The sequence below is a fragment of the Meleagris gallopavo genome, chromosome 1 (genome assembly GCF_905368555.1).
Source record: "Meleagris gallopavo chromosome 1, MGAL_WU_HG_1.1, whole genome shotgun sequence".
Classification (NCBI taxonomy): domain Eukaryota; kingdom Metazoa; phylum Chordata; class Aves; order Galliformes; family Phasianidae; genus Meleagris; species Meleagris gallopavo.
The window spans coordinates 23,030,678-23,051,049 of record NC_139404.1 but is presented as its reverse complement, the minus strand read 5'-3'; the positions used below and the strand labels follow the sequence as shown (position 1 = coordinate 23,051,049).

The 20,372-nt window shown below is 38.6% G+C and overlaps 1 protein-coding gene and 1 long non-coding RNA gene across 2 annotated transcripts in view; one reads left to right on the top strand and one right to left on the bottom strand.

Moving 5' to 3' along the window:
* TSPAN12 (tetraspanin 12) overlaps positions 1–189 on the bottom strand; it is a 47,713-nt gene extending 47,524 nt beyond the window's left edge. Inside the window, exon 1 of the mRNA XM_085218820.1 lies at positions 31–189. The gene's annotated coding sequence lies outside the window, so the exon portion shown is untranslated. The remainder of the gene's footprint in view (positions 1–30) is intronic.
* Positions 190–2,915: 2,726 nt separating this feature from the next.
* Positions 2,916–13,231, top strand: LOC146545227 (uncharacterized). The gene is made up of 3 exons (XR_014881838.1): positions 2,916–2,965; positions 12,797–12,868; positions 13,103–13,231. It is a non-coding gene; the product is annotated as an uncharacterized LOC146545227 (long non-coding RNA).
* The last annotated feature ends 7,141 nt before the right edge of the window (positions 13,232–20,372 follow it).

Sequence of the window (20,372 nt, the reverse complement as noted above, 5' to 3'; positions counted from 1 at the left end):
GAACGGCGGCGCTCGGCGCCTCTCACTCACTTGCTCCGGCGAGGACTCATCGGGGCCGGGCAGCGCAGCGCGGAGCGGCGGCGCCCATCCACGCCGGGCGCTGACGGAACGCTCCCGGCGGCCGCCCCCCACCACTCCGTCCCCGCCCGCAGCGCTCCGCCGAGCCCGGCGGCGGCCAGCGCCACTGCGCACGCGCGCCCGCCCGTTCCTGCGCCCGCAGGGTCCTAGCGCCGCCGCCGGCTGCAGACCGCTTGGGGAGCGCGGCCGGAGGCCCTGAGTGCGGGCCGGGTAACGGGACGGTGGTTCCTCAGGCTCAGGAGTGCCGTGCGCCCACAGGAAGGGCAGCACAGGACAAACTGAGCTGTCACCGAGCATACGCGCTGTAGAAACCTACCTGGGGCAAAATGGAAGCGGCAGTTCGGAGCGCGTCCAAATTTCCGTGGGAAAGAGGTTGGGTTTCGCTCGGCGGATTGCTGCCCGCCTGGGTGGGTTTGGCTCTCAGGCCGCCAGAAGGTGCATACCCAAAATGTCCTCCCTTCTGGCTGGCCTCTGCTGGAAGCCCAAATTTGCCGGGCCTGAGGCTGCTCCCTTCTTCAGTGGAGAGGAGAAATTTAGAGCAATTGCCTCAGGAGAGCTGAAACACACCAAAACCTCCTCCTGTGGTATTTTGGACCAGAATGGCAGATCCACTCACAAAACAGCTGTGGCTTTTTTTTCATAGGGTTTTGGGTTTTTTTGTTTTTAATTTTTTTTTTTTTTTTTGGTAAGCTTTAACAGACAAGATTTCAGCACTGTTATGTCAGAAATGAAACTTTGCTGAAATCAAACACAAACGTGACCCAGGTTTTTTTGCAACCTGGTGCCCATTCCCCATCCCCATGCAGCAGAAAGCTCGCTGGGCTAAGAAGGGAGAACCGCCCTTGGCACGGCTTTTGTGCTTCTCCAGTGGTTATAAAGATATTGCCTTAATGTTAACGATCCCAGTGGCTATCTGAATCACAACATTCAGATTCTGTGGAGTAAAGGAGTAAAGCAGCTAATTTCAAAATGCAGCAGTGTTGAAGATAACTTTTGCCTGAAGCTGTCAGGCAAAACTGCTATTGATTGGTTCCATAATCTCTGTAGTATTTACAGATTCCACTACTAAGCTGGAAAAAGTCATTCTCTGAAGCCTACTAAAGTATGTGCACATCTTGTAGTTACTGTGGTGAATTCCTATTGAGGTCCATATTGTTTCAACACATACAGCCACATAAAATAAAGGAATATTTACTGTTTGAAACACAGTTAAAAACAGATTAGCAAATAATTTTCCACGAATACAAAGTTTTGCAGTGCCACCCGCACAAAAATTGCAAGAAAGTACACTGAGAAATGTATCTTAACTAGCAGAGGAAAATTGTCTTCCTCCTACATTACATAAAAACTGATAGAATGGCTGCTAGTGGAAACTGGAAAAGAGGAAAAAATGTTTAATAAGCAAAATCTAACTGCTGTGAGACTGAAGAAAAATCTCCTTCCTCAAGCACTGGAAACATGATTTGAGAAAATCCATAAATTCCAGACAGTTCAGTGCTTATCACTGGGGCTGCCTGTGTAATCCTACTTAAGCTTCACCAATTTCATTTCATTAGTATTGAATCAGGGTGAAGAGCATCTTCATGTGTGTTCATCCCTCCTTAAAGCAGAATGGACATGGATGCTTACCAAAAAGCAGTGATTTTATGCCAGATTTATAGAAGTGAACACAACTAGTTGAAAGTTGAAAGTACTAACATGCATTGCATAAATGCAGTCTGTAAAGATTCTTTTTCCTTCAACTGTGATAAGCTGTGAGCTTTTGCTGTTAGTTTGATCCTTTTTTCTGGAACCAAGACCCCTCCAGGAAGTGCATTGTGTCACAGTATTAGTCTTCAGTGGATGTTACTAGTTCTATACCTAAATAAGGCAAGCAGAGCTAAGACAGATAATTTTTAAAGGTGACATTGTACATTCATTGTGCTATTTACATGCCATTCGTTCCTCTTATTGCCAAGGACTTTTCATGAACAGTCGGTGAGACAGATCTTAAGCAGGTATGGTCTTTCCAGTGAATCAAAGCTGAAAGACAGAAATAGTGTCAGCTTACAACTGATCTCCAGCCTTGGTTGGGGACAATGCAGTCTGTTATAAGGCAGATTAAAAATAATTGAGGTAACGTTTGCATTCTTGGTTGTTCCATGGGAAAAATGTATTATCCGAGCCACAAGGTTTTATAAAAAATGCACTTCAAAAACATTTTATTATCTTACACGCAGTGTTTTTTCTTTAAACACGTCTGAAATATTCAATGAGAAGTAGTCTTACTTGTTTCTCATACCTTTGGCTTCCAGTGGAATTATTCCTAGTGCATAAGGAATTCATGAAAAGGAAGAAGATCAGTCTGTGAGATCCCTTATTAAAAATCCAGCTAAAATGACACTTCAGTAGTTTCACTCTGAATTAACTTCTGGTGGGGGTGGGAGGAGTATTTGGTCATATGATGCTCTCAGACTAACTTTGTGTCTGTTCAAAATTCTATGACAATAACTCCATCACAAAAATAAGGAGGAGCACGTAGTTAAAGAAATATTCTATCTTCTAGTTGTTAACAAGATCATTATTTGACCAGCAGAGATGGTACTGAAAACCTAAATAAAATAGGTCCTATTTAGGAATGCCTGCCAAATGCTAAGAGGAAGGTCCCTTCGGAACAGTGCTTTTACCAGTTTGTCATACTTTGTGAACTTTCCATGATGTCAACACTGGGAAAGAAATACACTGAAAGTTCCCATGCATTCAAACAGTAACTAAACTAGAAGTATTAGCTGACCACCTAAAAAAATCTAGGAAGCTACTATGCTAATTCAGTACATGCTTTCTTTACCCTTTAAACTGATCACTTCAGATTTTATTTAGGGCAAGAAATATGATGGTTTTTACAAACGTAAGTATAATGCCAAAGCTCTTTGTAATTCTTTTTAAAGTGAGTGTTTGATGTTATCAAGTAATGGTTCTTTAATGTGCAGCAAAGAGATAAGCAAGGGGACTGCTGAAGCTTTGCAGTTTGGGATTGACTACTTGGATTCTCCAGTGTCTAATAGAGTATAAATTTTAAAACTTTTTCTGTGACAAAGCATTCTCAATAGCCTTCTAATATGAATTCTCTAAACTCAGATGAAGTGTTCATGGTACAGCCTTTCAATGGCAGAGGAGAGGTATGGAAGTGACAGTGAATCTAATAATCTCTCCTTCCCCTGCTTAACTACTGATTTTAATTTAACGTATGTAAATTTAGTATCTGTAAGCTAGCTCCTCTCTTCCTAATGTGGTTGAAATTGTCCAACAGGTTCAAAAGCTATTAAAAGTAACTGAGAGACATATGTCTGCACAAATACTCCAGTATGATCTCATAAGCCCTTCTTCATCAGAAAAACAGACTGAAAGAGTAGATATTAAGATACCCATTCAGCACATAGTTGCAAGTGTCTTTAATTTGAACTACACAAAAAGCCTGATCAAGTGGAATAGCATTGCGCATGCATGTAAATTTATAGGTGATAATTGCCTGATACTAGATGGCAAGAAACTTTATCACTGAAAACTAAATGAGTTACAGTGATATCCTTTTATATGCTGCCATAATATTTAAAATTACTTAGATGAGTTCCAGAGTGAGGAACATATGCGCACATGTACTTTGAACTGTGCAATTTAATTCTGTGCTTATTTACTCATGTTAGGCTACTCAGATGGGAAAACTGCTCATGTACAGATTTATGTATAAGAAGTCTAAAATAGAATTGCCTTTGACAGCACCAGGGCAGTTTTTATTAATTTTAATATATTTCTTCTAGCCACACTCTGACCCAAATAGTCTCTTGCACAGGGACTTCCTCATTTTCTACTTCAGCAACTTTCAATGGCTTCCTCAATTGAAATAACACTTCAGCAAGTTGGTTCTGGGGGGGAAAATTCAGAGGCTTCACTGCAAATATGCTTTCCTCCCCTCAAGAGTCTGTTAGCTAGAGCTCAAGCTGAATAAATCACTGAGCCATTTGGTTGGACCTCACTTTAAGCTAACCCTGCTCAAAGCAGGTACGGACTAAAGAACTCCTGAGGTTCCTTCTAGCCTGAATGATCATATTGGCCTAGATTTCTACTTCTTTCCTCTCTGTCTCCTGTCCTGGCCACTGGTGTCATTCTAGAAGCAAACCCTAAGCCATTCTTTGGCTGGGCAGCAGTCTCCTCTTCCATCCTTCCAGTGGCAACAGTGACAAGGCAAAAAATAACTCCAATTTTTCAGTCCTAATTTACTTTATACATTTTATGAACAAGCATAAAAAATGCATAGAAATCTGCATGTCAGACAAATTATATGAGAACCAAATTCAGCTGGAAAAATATGTCCTTGATATCAAAAGTAACATGTTAGAAATAACAAAATTGACCAGAAACAGGTGAATCTTGCTCTGTGATTTCAAGGTCAAGAATCTTGAGATGTATTCCAAAAGCCAAAAGGCCAGAATCCTTGGAAGAGTTGTTTATCAACTCATTAAGAGTTAACTCCCTATTAGGACAGTTTAAAAATCACACCCATTGAAAAAACATGCGTAGCCAGTGAGAGATGAAAGGCTGCTACCAGAGCAAATCATTGTAAGTTTTTAAGAAAGCATTAAAAATTATTAGATGCAAGAAAAAAAAATACCATATGGTCATTAAGCTATGTATCACAGAGCTTGGAAAGAAGAATATACATTAAAAAAAAAAACAAAAAAAAACAAAAAACACCACTTTAAAGGGACTCTCCAACAAAATACAGAGTTGGATTGTTTTATCTTTGCCACAGAAGGAATTCCATAGGTGGATCCCAAGAGTCTTCCCAGTGTCAGTTCTTCATTGTCTTACTCCTCTCTCTACAGGGAGTGGATTTCTGTTTAACAGAAAGATCTTGCTTGCATTCCAAGACGTAGTTTGAAAACTATATAGCTTTCTAGTGGCTTTTCTTCAGTATATGGTGTTCGGTGTTATAATGGGAGTCACAGAGCTTTCTGCTGAAGAGTTTTTCTGTTCTAGTTAAATTCCATGAGAAGTTCAACATCTGTAGCTTCTCCAGCAACAAGAAAAGGCATGGTGATCTTCACAGTCCTGTTTATCATAGTCTATTGTTCCTCTTCAGGCATAGCATGAGATTTTACACTAGCAAAGAACACATTTTAATATCTGTGATACACCAGTAGCATTGCCAGTTATGGATGTTGTATGATATTTCTTATCAGAAAGTACTGTTGGAGAAGAGTAATATAAGGACGATGTCATCAAACTACAGGGAACTGCCCCCTTGAAAATATGAAATGTTTCCCATTGTAAGCTACTTGGATCAGCATAAAATTTCAGATACTATTATTTTAGAGGCTGAGTTTCCCAGCTGGAGGGTGGGGATGATAGCATTTATTTCAGAGAAATGTGGATAGGATTGCTTGGGAAGTATACACATGCTATGAAAGCCACAGAACAGGCCAGTAGGAAATTTATGGCTGTCCTCACAGCTGAGACTGAATACTAGAAAGTTAATAGACCACATGCTGAGTGAAGTTGGATGAATAGCTAAACTGTTCATTTTTTGCACATAAAGAAGCAGAGGTCAAGGGGAAAAAAAAAAAAAAGTATACGTTTGTATAACTAAGAGAATGTACTAGAGTCAACAAACTGAAATCTGGTGTTGCAAAGTAGAAGAATAGCACTTCAGTAATGAACAATTTCCTTATGGATTTATAGGGAAGGGAGAAGTCTGTCCCTTCTTCCTGTTTATTTCACTTTCTTTGTTTTTTTTTTTCTTTATTATAATGAAGTTTTTTCGTGTGTTAGAAGACAGGTTTTTATGATGAGTTTTTAACTCTGTCATGTTATAAATAGATCTGTATAGGCAAAAGGTGCATGCCTGCCAATATTCTTTTTTATCTAAATTGAAAAAAAAATAGAAAAAGACATGGCAACTCTTAATGGTGCCTCTCAAAGCATCATTTATCTTACCGAATAAATGGGATTGTTCAGTGGCAGGTTTAAATTGCTTACATTTTGCAAATGTGAACGATTCTTCATGTAAAGAAATAAGCTATGATCATGAGAATCAGCATCTAACTAGCTTTCTTTAAAGAGTCAGAAATGATCTCTCATGAGAGAGAGGATGGGTATGACGTCCTGACAAATTTTTCTTTCTATTTTCTATTATCTGAAGTAGGTTGCTTGTGCCCTAAATAAGAACTGTCTCTGTGCTAGTTGTTTGTAGCTAGTATTCAGCATGGGTTCTGATTTTTCCCTAGATTCTATATGCTTGCTTCAAGACGAGCAGCCATGCGATATAAATATACAGCAGAATTGTTGCAGAGTTTCCTCAGCACAAAACAAGTATTTACTTAAGTATTTCAAAATCTAAAAGTTGAGATGAGAATGTATGTCATTTATTTGCTAAAATTCCCCCATAAAGAGACTCTTCATAATAACTTTCATTAATGTAGCCTGTTTTTCAAGTGGGTTAGTTGGCTGCTCATCATGTAAACAACATGCTATTTGTATGTTGATGTATTACTCGAGTGGACGAAGCACAAAGGTGAGTGCAGGGTGTGCAGTCCAGACAGAAGCATGCAGAACTACACTGCCACTCGGTGGTGTGGAGATTACCATTTCTTCTGCCATTACCCACTGGCACTGACATGACAGGGCAATATCATCAGCCTGACAAGATATAGTAACGTGGGTCTAGAAATGCTATACAGCTTTAGTATAACATCCTTGGAATGCCAGAGTGATCATAAATAGATTCTGTAAGCAATTCAGAAAAGGACAATAGGAACTGAAATGCCACGAAGCTGAATTTTGTCGAACGGTAAAATACCATTATTAAAGAAAACTGTCAGCCTTGCTTTATCACATTAGTGATTTGAAGACTTACCACCTATCATTCATCCATGATTTTCCATGAAATGTGTCAATACGACATCACAGTCCTGGTGGATAGTTCATCAAAGAACTTGTACTTCAACACTACAGTACTGGGATGTTTTTGATAACGATGGCATAATTTAAATTAAACAATCTTCCCTATTTGCATCATACAAGTATGTGTAGATGATCAACTCTTCTTTTTCAGAATCCAAGGACATTTTACTGCACTCCAGGAACTCATTAAATCTATGTTTGTAAATAAAGCATTTGTTTCAACAGTACCAGGTGTCCTTCAACCACTACAATGAACAGCTTTGCAGGACATGTCCTAAATGTACTCAAGGCTCCACTGAATGACAGAAATGTGACCTGCCTGTTAAATGTTCTGGGAACAACTTGTTATGGCCTATAAAGCAGTAGAAAAAGTGCACACAGTGGTATTTTCAAAGGTGAACCACAAATCTAATTACACTCCCATCAGATGGCTTATTTGAATCCCTGAAAGACTGCTTGACTAACTGCAAAGTTTGTTTTGTAGATTAATTGACTAGCTTAATATTCATAGTCCTAACTGTACGAACTACTGCTTTATGCACTCTGCTGTACAAATACTAATTGGCTTTTATATAATATATGTGTATATTGCTGCTACTTTTGCAAATGAGACCTGTCTTGGGTGACCTTACTAGCCTTTGATTGCCATTGTTTTGTTTTCTTTGCTTTTCCTACAAAGGAAAAATAAATCAATTTGTTTTCCAAGTTGGAATTCTTTTTCAGGTTTATCAGCAGCTGAAACCCAATCTGGCATTCGTGCTTCACAATTATTGAAAAAATATTTAATCCAGTCCAGTAGTAGTTTAAAAACAGAACCAGAACAAATTATACAGAGTGCCATTTTATTCACAAAACCAATTAAACTGCAATAGTAATAAACCTTCCAGGAGTTAACTTGCATTTATGAGGAGCAAATGGGTTAGAAGATAAGCAAAAAAGATATTCTGTCAATGTCACATTGTGACAACAACTTCTTGGTATTGATGCTAAATTTATTAGAGTCAGGTCAGTATCACACTGCTCACAGCTACCAAACAGCAAGACCATGCGTTCATCCAATACCAGTTCCCTGTACTTGAGATGGCAATTTTCACAGCAGTGGATTCTGGTGTGCTTTCACAAAAAATATTTATAGCCTATAAAATCCCTACATTAATTAGTAACTAATTTTACCATAAGAATTACGTTTTCTTGTATTTCCATCTTTTTATTTATACAACTATACCAACTAACAAGTTAAAAACTAATGCCAGATATTACATTTTACTTTTAAAGAAATTAAGCCAAATGAAGGATAGAACATTTTTTGAGGGAGAAGTCTGCTCTGATAACATATTTTGAGAAGACTAGAGATAAAGGGCAGTGATTGGGTGGAAGTACAATTTCAAGACTAGAACAAGATATACAAGGAACTAAGAGATATCTCTAGATCAGTTGCCCTTATCCTTATGGGTGACTTCAAAATGCCACATGTTAACTGTGTTCAGTTCTGGGCTCCTCAGTTCAAGAAAGACAGGGAACTTCTAGAGAGAGTCCAGCGGAGTGACACAAAGATGATGGGGGGCCTAAAGCATTTCCTGTAAGAGGAAAGGCTGAGAAACCTGGGGCTGTTCAGTCTGGAAAAGAGAAGACTGAGAGGGGATTTTGTAAATGCTTATAAATATCTAAAGAGTGGAAGTCAAGTGGATGGGGCCAGGCTCTTTTTAGTAGTGCCCAGTGACAGAACAACTGGAACACAGAAAGTTCCACACAAACAAAAACAAAAACCCCTTTACTTTGAGGATAACAGAGCACTGGAACAGGCTGTACAGAGAGGTTGTGGAATCTCCTTCTCTTGAGATATTCAAAGTCCATCTGTATGATTTCCTGTGTAACCCACTGCAGGGAACCTCTTAGTAGGTGGATTGGACTAAATGATCTCCACAGGGCCCTTCCAACCCCTATGATTCTGTGATTTCTGTGAATACTACACAGCTGACATTGCTGGAGAGCAGCCCCATTAAAGGGGATCTGGAGGTTCTGGTTGATGACAAGTTGAACACAATTAAGCAGTGTGCCCTGGCAGCCAAAAGGGCCAAACATATTCTGGTGTGCACCCAAACACTGCCACTGGGAAGAGGGTAGGGGTTGTCCCTTCTGCTCTGCGCTGTGCAACCTCACCTCCTGCACTGGGTGCAGTTTGGGGCACCACAAAATGAGAAGGATTTGAAACTATTAGAGCGTCCATTAGCAGGGTTATGAAGATGGTGAAGGGTTTAATAGCAAAGACCTGTGAGGAGCAGCTGAGGACTCTATGTGTGTTCAGCCCAGAGCAGAAGAGCTGAGGGGAGGCCTTATGGCAGCTGCAGCTCCTTACAGGGAGCAGAGGGCAGCGCTGAGCTCTGCTCTCTGTGACAGCGACAGGGCCTGAGGGTCAGGAGAGGTCAGGGTGGGGATTAAGGAAAAGGTTTTTCACCACAGGGTGGTTAGGCACTGGAACAGGCTCCCTGGGGCAGTGGTCATGGCACTGAGCCTTCTGGAGTTCAAGAAGCATTTGGACTGCTCTCTCAGACATCTGGTTTGAATTTTGGATGATCTTTTGTGGAGCCAGGATTTGGACTTGATGACCCTTATGGGTCCCTTCCAACTTGAGATATTCCATGATTCTATGACTATATGATTCTCATTTCTTAGGTATGAAGGAAACTGTATTTTAGAGTTTGGGCACTGATTTGACCTCTTCTCTCCTAGTCCTGACAATATCTTTCTGATTTCCTCTTTTTGAGGAAATCAGAAACTCTTCTTACCAAAGTGTCCATTCAGCTTAGCTTTCTCTTCATTAAATACTGATCGGTCTAGGAGATTGCCTTCTACATTATTTTTGTCCATCCACCATTGTTTTTTACCTGCTTACACTGGCTATTTGTTGGTCTTTCATGCATGACGGTGACTTTGCAGTCTCTCAATTTCTGCTTGTGTTACGTATCTGTCCTGCTCCATCTTCTATTTTTCTTACCTTTAAATCTTTCTCTTTTATAATGTGCAGTCTGTATTGTGCTATACAAACCTTATGACTACTTGGAGGTCTTCACTGGAAGGTTTTTCATTCTTTCTTTCTTTCTCATATTAGCACTTTTCATGTGCTCTTACTACTTCTTCAGCAGATTGTTTAGTTCCTTTATTTGTCTTACTTCTCAGTAAAAATTTGCTTCTACAAGCTGATATAAATTTAATCTATCTCTTGAAAAAAATCCTCCCTTCCTGTATCTGTCTCTTTCCAAACTACACTGGCTTCTTCCTCCTCTGAAGTCACAAGATGATACATGTGCAGTTCTGCTCAAGTGGGATTTCTCATGTCATCATATTTATCGTTTTAAGAACTTACTTCACTTAGCTGTACAGGAAAAGGAAAATAATTCTCCATCCATCCAAATAAGGAAACAAAACTTTAGGTAGCTGAATGATAATGATGGAGTTATATGTGCTAATCATCCTTTAAATATGTACATTTATACTTAAACTTGTGCTGATGATTTTTACGCAACTGTTGGTTTTAAATGTAATGCTTATATTTAACAAATATCATTCTTAAATCTTGACATTTCACCATTGTTATTCTTTCCTAAATCTGAGAATATAAAGTTTGAAAGGTGTTTTGTTAATACTGTTAGACCGTCAATAAACACATGACAAAAAGAATTACTGACCTGAATTTTTCCATATGTGTACATCTGATACATTTGCCTGAGGTTCAGTATTATCAAAGAAGAGTTCTTCTTTGATATGTACACATCTTTGTGTACATATTATATCATGTATACTTTTTGTTCCCTTATAATATAATACAAAGAATCAAATAAAAGCTCTGTGATGAAAATGTGATGAAAAATATATTCAAAGAAGGAAGCATCGTTTGATAGCAGTCTTTAACTAAGCAGTGACACAGGTTGCCCACGGAGGCTCTGGAGTCTCCCTCCTTGGAGATCTTCAAAAGCTGTCCAGAAATGGTCCTGGTTAGCCTGCTCTGGGTGTCCTATTTGATCTGGGGGATTGGACAAGATGCCTCCAGAATTTCCTTCAACCTCAATAATTCTGTGATTCTGTGATGTTAAAGTGATAGAAATAGAGGCTATGCTCAATTGGCAAATATCCACAGGATTCAGGATTTGTATCTCAGCTCCTTCTCAAATCAACCATGTTATTTTACTTGGAAAATACAGTGCAGTACCAACAACAGACTTTTTATGGGATCCCTATTTCTTAAGGAGTGCTTAAAGCATGGAAGTCTCATTTGGAGATGCCTGCCGTACAATATCTTCTACGACATGCACACAAAGTACATTCATGGTTTGTCTGTTACTTTGTTTGCCTTATGCATACATTAGTAGGAACAAAATAAAAAAGTCACTAAAATCAAACAGCAATCCCTGAAAAGTTGTGAAAGTAGAACATATCATGCTACAGTCTACAAATCTGTTATGTTCCATGTTCACTCCATGTTGGACAGAGAAAAATACTTGTAATGTGGAAAAAAATAAGGTAATTAAGATAAAGCCTGATGCCTAATTTTGCTATTCAATAGTGTTGTTTCCATGGTAACTCCTCTATCACACAGCACCTGTGTTACATGATGCAAAGACATCTCTAAATTACACAAATATAACAGGAAGGGCAAACTTCTGTTTTTTTAGTCTGAAGTATTTTATTTTCATGATAAATTTTCCATAATTCAGTGGGAATTGCGACTGTGAATTTGTAAACAAACTCATAAGTGAAAAACAGATAGTATCTAAAGTGAAAATATGAAAGTACGAAAATTATATCAGGAAGGAGGAGACTAGTGGGTTAAAGGGACAGCTGGTGCATGTGTGTTATCCAATATGGGACTTCTGCTCCATGTTACTATTTTGTTAGTACTGTGGCAAGACAGCAAATGATAGAAACCAGTAACTCACTGAATGAGGCACGTGTGTACTCCAGCTGTACCCATGCCTTCATTCTATCTGTGAACAGTCTGAAGAATAGAGTCTCTATGTAAATTTTTTTAGAACTTAACAGAGATGAAACTGGGAGGGTTCTATGCAAATTACTTTAAAACTTACAAATTTCATCTGAGCAGGTATTCTTTTAATATTTGAAATTATCTTACAAGATTCTATAATAAGGTGATTACTTCCTAATGAAATTTGTAGGATAATAAAAATGTAGTAAAGTCACACCGTTCCATTACAGGCTTACTTTCATTATTTTCTCTTTGTCCATTTTCACTTCAATCTTTCTTCAGTCAAAATCTTATGTAAAACCATGCACATGCCTTCACTGAAAATATGAATTCTTTACATATCTCCTCAAATTCTGAATCTTTAAGTGTAGATAGCACCAAGTGAAATGAGATATGCAAGAAAAGAGCGTGGAAAATAGGATTATTAACAAGACCAGAATACCATTGCTGAAATAAGACATGTATGTATACACATGCATTCTCAGACATTCACTTATACATATGTGGAAGGGATATATGTTTGGAAAGGAGTGATTTAAGTTGAAATCTCCATTAGATGACAACATTACAGCATTTCTACTTGATTCAAATATACCGGTTCAAAATTAACAATCCCTATAATGAACAAATGTCTAAGTCTGAAAGAGACAGCAGACATATAGCACCTTCATACTATTCCTTAATCATTTGAGATGCAAGATGTAAACACATTTAGCTCTGGCTACTACTAATTTTACAGGTCCTGCAAAGTTTTACCCCAAATACTTGCCTGATCTATATCTGTTGTCTTTTTAACAGTTGGACGTGATCATATTAACTGCTGCCTGTGTTACACAAAAAGTGCCTGTGTTTTTGAAAGCAAGAACCAAGGTATTACTACACATTTTTCTTTATGCAGTTAACACTGATTGAAAATAGAAAAGGAAGAACATACACAGTAGACAAATTCACACATAGGTGTATTATGTTTTTACATAGCAGGTTTCAGTCTTAGTGTGACAATTTAATCTTCTCTCCATTCTGTTCTAGTTGTTTTCAAACATTGTCCTATTTGGCACAGAAACCTCCACTTCTCAGTTGGAAACTAAATATTTTTCTTTCCAGGGCAGACATTCTTCAGTCAAGTTCAACTCAGTGGTCCACAGGGGAGCTGTCTTTGTTGTCCAAGCTATTAAGATACATTTATGAGCCAGCATCAGTAAATAAAGAAAGCAAGCTGCATCTGTCCCCCAGCACTTGAGGTCACCAAGCAATTCCAGAACCATAAGTTACCAATTCAGTGGAAATTCCCATTCAAATGATTATGGCACATTAAAGCATATCTCATGCCAAACTGTTGGATTCCCAGAAAAAAAAAGCCATGAATCAGGTTTCTCTGTCAGACATCTCTAGTGTAAATTTACTGTAATTCTGTGAATATCTACAGAAATGTTACGAGAAATTCCCTGAATGTGAAACATTGTGTACCTTTTAATGAACTGCAGTTTACAGTGAGCCACTTACATGGTATGAGACTAAAAAGATCCAAGGCCAGATAGAGAATTCATTCATTGTTTAAAGTAGTGAAGTATAGCAGGGGAGCAGGGGCAAGAAATACCGGGTAGGAGCCATGAGAAGGCATGTAAGTAGAAAATCAATGCATGCTCATGACTAAGCAGCTGGAAAGGTCCCTGACAATTGAGACCAACTGGCTATGAAATGAAGAAGGACTTGAGGTCACCTGGCACATCTGGGACAATTTGTGTCTGACCTCCTCAGCTCCCAAAAATTAAAGCAGTCCTGTCCAGATTCTTGTTGGGAATGGGTCCTACCAGGCTGTAAGTCCTAGGCTATGAAGGGCTGATGTGAGCTGAGATAGGCCAAAAGTGTGCTAAGTATTATGGTAATAATTAAATGGCATGTGATTTTGTTACAGTCCTGGCATCGTTTTTCACTGACACTGACTTACCACTGCCTGAAAATGCTGGATACCATCTCAGAACCCCACCCTACTTGGACAACCAGTAGGAAAACATCCTTCGGGAAAAAATGCTGCCTTGGATGAAAGCACAGCCCATTGATGGCTCTGGTAACCAGTCCGTAACATCACTTCTTCAAAAATCTCCTGTACAGGAAGAAAGAAGGAACTCCATGGAAAATCCCCTCAGTCATGAGGAGGACAGTAGGACAGTTAGGGAGATACTGGTTACTCCTGAATTACTGCTCTGATTCTATTGTCACTGAAAAAGTTAACACAGCTCCCTCCTTTTTAGCTTGATAACGATGAAATGGTTTGCATATTTGATCTTTCCACTTCTTACAGTTTCAGCCCTATTTTCTGAAGCTTAGGTTGACTTTCCAAAGTGCAAGGCTGTCATGAGATCCAATATAACACAATGGGGAACTGGTGAACTCTTTTATCCAAAAGTGGAGCAGACATGAATGGAAATCTCACATAAGTCTCTTTATAGAATCCTATGATACTACTACTACATCATGTGTTAACTCGTTGTACTCTGCAATGCTATTTGCAGGGCACCACACTGTGTAAGAAATATGATAGTAGTCATTTTAGCTAAACAAATGTATAATTGATTATCTGGCCACTGCACGTCACTACACAGAAAATGAATGCATTGCTCTGAGAGCTAACATTTATTCAAGCATAAGACCACATTATTTAAAAAAAAAAAAAAAAAAAAAAGCAATTATCAAATGCCATAATCTATTCTTGTAAATTACCTGTGTTAATTTTAGCTCTAGACAATGACAAATTACAGTCCTAATTTCACAGATATGAGATGCATTACATAATGCAAATCTATAGTGTACAGAATCATTAATCATCATCTTCTGGCAGAACCTTCTATGTTAACTGTGTTTACAAAAGAAGAGACCTACTAAGACATACTATTTCAGGCTTTCCTTCTTTGTAAATATTCTTTAGCGCAAGTATTTTTAATCTGCATTTATCTTTTGCCTCAAAATGGAAAAATAGGCCAGATATAATTCCCAAACGCTGACATCCATGATAAAAACGAATGATGACTGTTTCTATTTTTATCATGTACTTATCTGTTGCTATGTTAATTATCAGATAAATATTATTTTAAAACTACAACCTTACACGGACAATTTAGCGGCCACTGTTTTTTTTCTCAACAACAGCTCTCTTGGAAGCTACATTAAATTCCTCAAGCTTTCTGTCAAATGAAAGTCTCCCATTCTATATACAGTTTAGTGTTCACTGTCAATCACAGAGTACCAGATTTCACTGCTAGCAAAAGTCAACATTAATGGCATCAGAATATAAATACATCTGTATTTGAACTGAAACAGAACCAAGTTTGTGTATACATAAATAATTTTGATTAAATCTATCCCATATTGATGAAAGATGCTCAGCATCACGAAACCGTGAAATGGTTTTCTGATCCTGTAAAATTTTTAGGGTTTCTTAAGTACACTTCTTCATTAAATGGCAAAAAACCTTTCAATTTTATAGATGTACAGATAACAGTCTGATAGTGGATACAGAAGATTCAAGTTCACTCCCCAAGTCTACCATTCCTTCCTGCTCCAGACCTAGAGATCAATTAGGATGTTTTGTATTTGTATATTTTGAATAATTTCTCACCAACAGAGCCATGAAGCTGAGTACCTGGTATTTGAGATACTATAATCACTGGACTGTCACCACGGTGGTTTCCCTCACATCTATCTGTGAACTTTGTTAAAATCAAGAAGAGAAAAGCTCAAGCCCAACACCTAACATAAGTAAGAGAAGAATTCTGAGCTTCCTTTGCATCTCCCAGGAAAGTTTAATTACCACTAGGCTCATTTATTATCCTGATTATCCCTCTTGTTGTCTTTAGTTTTAGATTTCTGTAAAAGCTATGTTGAAGCACCAGTGTACTTGCAAATGCCTTAATATATAGTGAATGAACATTTTCCAAATACAAGAAAAAAAAATTTAAAAAAAGTTGCTTTGAAGAATTCCCAGTTAGCTGCATTCCCAAGTGTTTTGCATTAATCTTTATGAGCAGAGACACATCAGGAGATTTGAGATTATAACTGAGTGGAATAGAGGATTTCTAGTTAATGGGAAGAAATATTTTATTTTAAAATTGGGATTAAAAGTGTAGTAATTTCATTACTTTCTTATAAACAATTGACAGTTAATTAATAGCAAGTACTTTTTTTTTAATAAAGACATGTCCTCCTCCCTCATTAGCTTCGAGTTGCTGATACATCATAAATTCTTACTGCACCCTCAGATGAAATAGCTCAATTTTTATGTTGAAGCCCTTAATTTTTACAACTTTTCTGTGATGTCAACAAATTTAATGGGCAAAATTCATGGTCACCACACAAGGGACTATGAATTTGCATTTCTGAACAAAAATGATAATAATATCTTTAAATGTACCTGATGCTAGTCACTAGAGTATAACAAATTCAGTTGTAAGTTAAGCAAATATATTTTTAATTATGTTGCAGATTTGACCAAGGATATATAAAACAGGAATGTTTAGGTGAAGTGAAATATTTGTACAAGTTAGAAACACCACATGAAAAATGTAAATAGAACAGCTGAAGAAGAGCTTATGAGTTCCCCAAATTGGCTGTATTTTCATCAACTGTATACATCTCTAATAACATTATTACCTTGTACATTAGCTTTCCCAGAAAGATCACTTCATTTTATCTTAGAGCAATGCAGCTACAATACTACTACCATCTTGAATACATCTAGCAGTAATATTTTCCTTTTTTTCTTTCTCCAAGTTTTGTCTAACATAAGCACAGGGTGATTTTAGAAAAGGGGCAGGTTTGCACTTTGTGCTCAATTGCAGTAGGTCATCTCCTTGGTAAGAAGTTAAAGTGTTTGCAGTCTGTCACGAAGACATGTGCTCTCTTACAACTCATCTGAGTCTAAACTCCAGATTTTTGGATGTCCTAATTTCTGCACAACTCGTGTTTAATGATCATGAAGGAGGTGATTTCTGTGTTGTCCTCACAGACCTGATAATGCATGCCCAGGAGCAGTGAAAATTCATGCCTGCCCTCAAAGTCTGTGTCCTTTCCTGCAGCAGCTGTACTCCTTCAGTCAATCATAATGTCACTTTCTTGGCAAGTTTCTCAAGAGTATTTCCTTCTCCTGCTGCTACTTTTACCTTCTGTGAATTTGCTCCAGGGACAAAGAAGGCCACCAGTACATGAATTTGGGAAGAAGGCAATAAGTGCACTGTCATCACCTAATTTTCATCTCTTTTTTTTTTAACCTGCTCTATCTGCAGGGCCAAGTTCTCAGAGGACATGTCTTTTGAGCAACACGGGAGATAGATCGTGTCAACCCATGCTCTTCTATGCTATTAATGTAATAGCAGCCACTTATATCATTTCTTGGTGAAAAAGTTACCAGCTACGGACCACTTCCAGCCACAAGAATTTGCTGATCTTATGGGAAAATGTATGACTATAAATCTGACAGTTTTAAAAAGGTAGGATACATCCTTCATTATAGATAATCAGTTACAGACATTTCAAAATTAAACTTTTATTAGAAGTGTTTAAATATTCAATAAAATATAATTTTTAAACTTTATTCACATGCACGCCATGTAATCCAGCATTAAGGATTTTAATAAATAAAAATCAAGTAAATAAAACCAGATATTCTTTGAACAGCAGAACTACTTAAATTGGTGCCTTGTGCACTGGCTTATACCAGTACCTCACAAGTCACATTCAATGACTGAAGCTCTCCTGTAGATTTTTTGCAACGTTTTCCACAATGAAAGAAAGAAAAAGAAAATATATTGGGGACAACACAGCATTTAAGGCATATACAATCTCTTAGAAGGACTATTTTTCTTTCAGATTGGTTGATTAGTCAATTAATTCCGAAGAGACAAGGCAGAGAGAAAGGATAAAGTGTGCACACAGAAAAGCAAAGTGCCTATGGAAGCTTTATTTCCTAAGGAAGTCAGGATAAAAACATCTCAATGATTAATACACAAACAGTGATCACTCATATCCTGCAGACTTTCAGGAAATAACTGAAATCTGCAAGTAAATTTAACTGAGTCTGTAGCAGACAAAATTAACTAAAAGATGGAGATGTAATTGCCTGAGTCTGTATACAAAGTCAAGCTGAAAGATAAATGGCAGATCCATTTTCCTGTTGACTGTTGAAGTAAATTAATTATCTGAGGTCATGGATTTGTTTCCAGAAATAAGAATGTGAATCTGAAGAATTTGAAAGAGTTTGTAATAAGTAGAAAATCAGTGTGATTTCTCAGTTCGATAACCATGCAGCCACAATACTGCTGGGCCAAATTTGCCCTTTTGAGGATCATTTGACTGAAGTGTGAAGTTTCTGCATAGTGCTGTACTAGACAAGGGTAACATTATTTATCTGATAGCCACATCCTGCTTTTTCCTAGGATCTGGCTTCAAACGGAGTTTCCCATTACATGAAGTTGATTGTCCAGAACAAATACGATCATGCTGTAACTCTTACATGGCACTCAGTCTCAAGACAGTTTAGTTATTTAACAAATGTCCTCCAACAGCCATGGTGTGCAGTACAACGGAATGACAGTTATTTCCTGCAGTGAGTATGTGGTTGTGGGTGATGTCCCTGTATCAGCAGCAGTGGAATATGGGCAATGATGGGCTCCGTGGCAGCTGGGAGGGACAGCTGGACTGTGAGACAGAGAGAACTGAAGAGAATGGAAAAACAACAGCAGCAGCAGCAGAATAGCATGTAACAAACAGGAAAAGGGAGAATGATAATAAAATAAGTGAGGAGATCAACCGGCCTGATACTGGCTTTGGCAGACAAAACAGCTCTGAACGCTGCCACAACACCATATCCTTGCAGAAGTGCACCGTGGTGAATGGATTCTGGCCCATCAGCCAGGACTTCTGCAGCACAGCACTGGCAGGTGCCAAAGAAAAGCAAACACACTGCCCAGCCTGGTAGCTGTATGCTGGCACTGTTGCACCCTTGTCTGGGGCCACTCAGTTGTCACTGCATCCTAAAGTTCTGTGCAAACAGGCAAGTTGTCAGCAACAAATTGGTTTGACTTTCTACGCTGCATGTCAGCAATCCCTGTATGTAAAAGGCTGAGAGGCTTTCTTCTGAGAAGAGAGCACAGGAACCTAGCAGCAGGAGCTGAGATCTGGAGCGTCAGCCAGGGATGGGCTGGCTAGCTCTATGCCAATTCTTTCGAATCAAACCACTAGCAATCAGTTCTTGAAAACAATCCTACTGAATTTAGCGTGGTTACTCATTTAACTATGCAATATGAGTTAACATTGGCAGAAATGGAAAATGTTACATTTTTCTATTTGTTAAAAAATAAATACCAATGAAGACTACAGGAGACTACAAATTAAGTACCTGTTTGACTCTACTCAGATACTGGGCAAAGTTAAATAGTAGCTTCACTTGTATTCAACTGCATAATTCGCTCTGATCTCGTTTTAAGTGTTTTAATGAATACTACAATGAAGAGTTAACAAACAAGCTTTCGATTTTTTAAAGGTCTCTCACATGTAACAATGAACTGTGAAGCATAAACAGGCACACTCAGGTGCCAGCCCCTGGAATTTTGTCAGCCATTCTGTTAGCAAGCCTAAGTCTCATTTTCCCCTTCCACTAATGTTATCCGGGCACACACTGCTACTAAAAGGAATGACTGAGACATAGCCACAAGAGTAGTGGTTCTTAGACGTGGGCAGCACAACTTACAGGAGTTAGATGAAAATATCCCTGCACGATAACCCACAGGGATGATTTTACTGGTTATACCCAAAGCTCGTCAAGATGAGCACGTGGGAAAGCCAGGCATGAAAACCAGGGCATTCAAGCAGTCGGGTGAGTCTAGTATTAAATGTGGAGGTTGCTGGCCCTGCCTGTGGTGGGGGGGTGAGAGCTTTGTGATCCGTGAAGTCCCTTCCAACCTGGGCCATTCTGTGCTTCTCTGACAAGGTCCCAACTCCCTGGCTGTCCAGGACTCCTGTCACAAAGCAAATGCAGGTTTTTACTTGGACATGGTTTAAGCGCGCACATCCTTTACTTGCTCATATGCATGCAACAGATGACAACACATAAACAAGAACATATGGAAATCCCCTCTGTTCTGCTACGGCAGCTCCTGCACTCCCCCTGCCCACACCTGACACAGTGTGGTCCACAGAGATTCCCCCTCTCAGCGGAAAATCTGCTGAAAATCGAGTTGTATTGTAAGCAGGCCTGGATAAAAGCAATCATCGCCTTCTTCCATGCGCTTGTCCATAACTAAACCAACAAAACGATGCTAAAGCAGTAATGAAATGAAGCACTTCAGGAATTCAAAGCACATGAAAACCTTCAGCCCTCAAC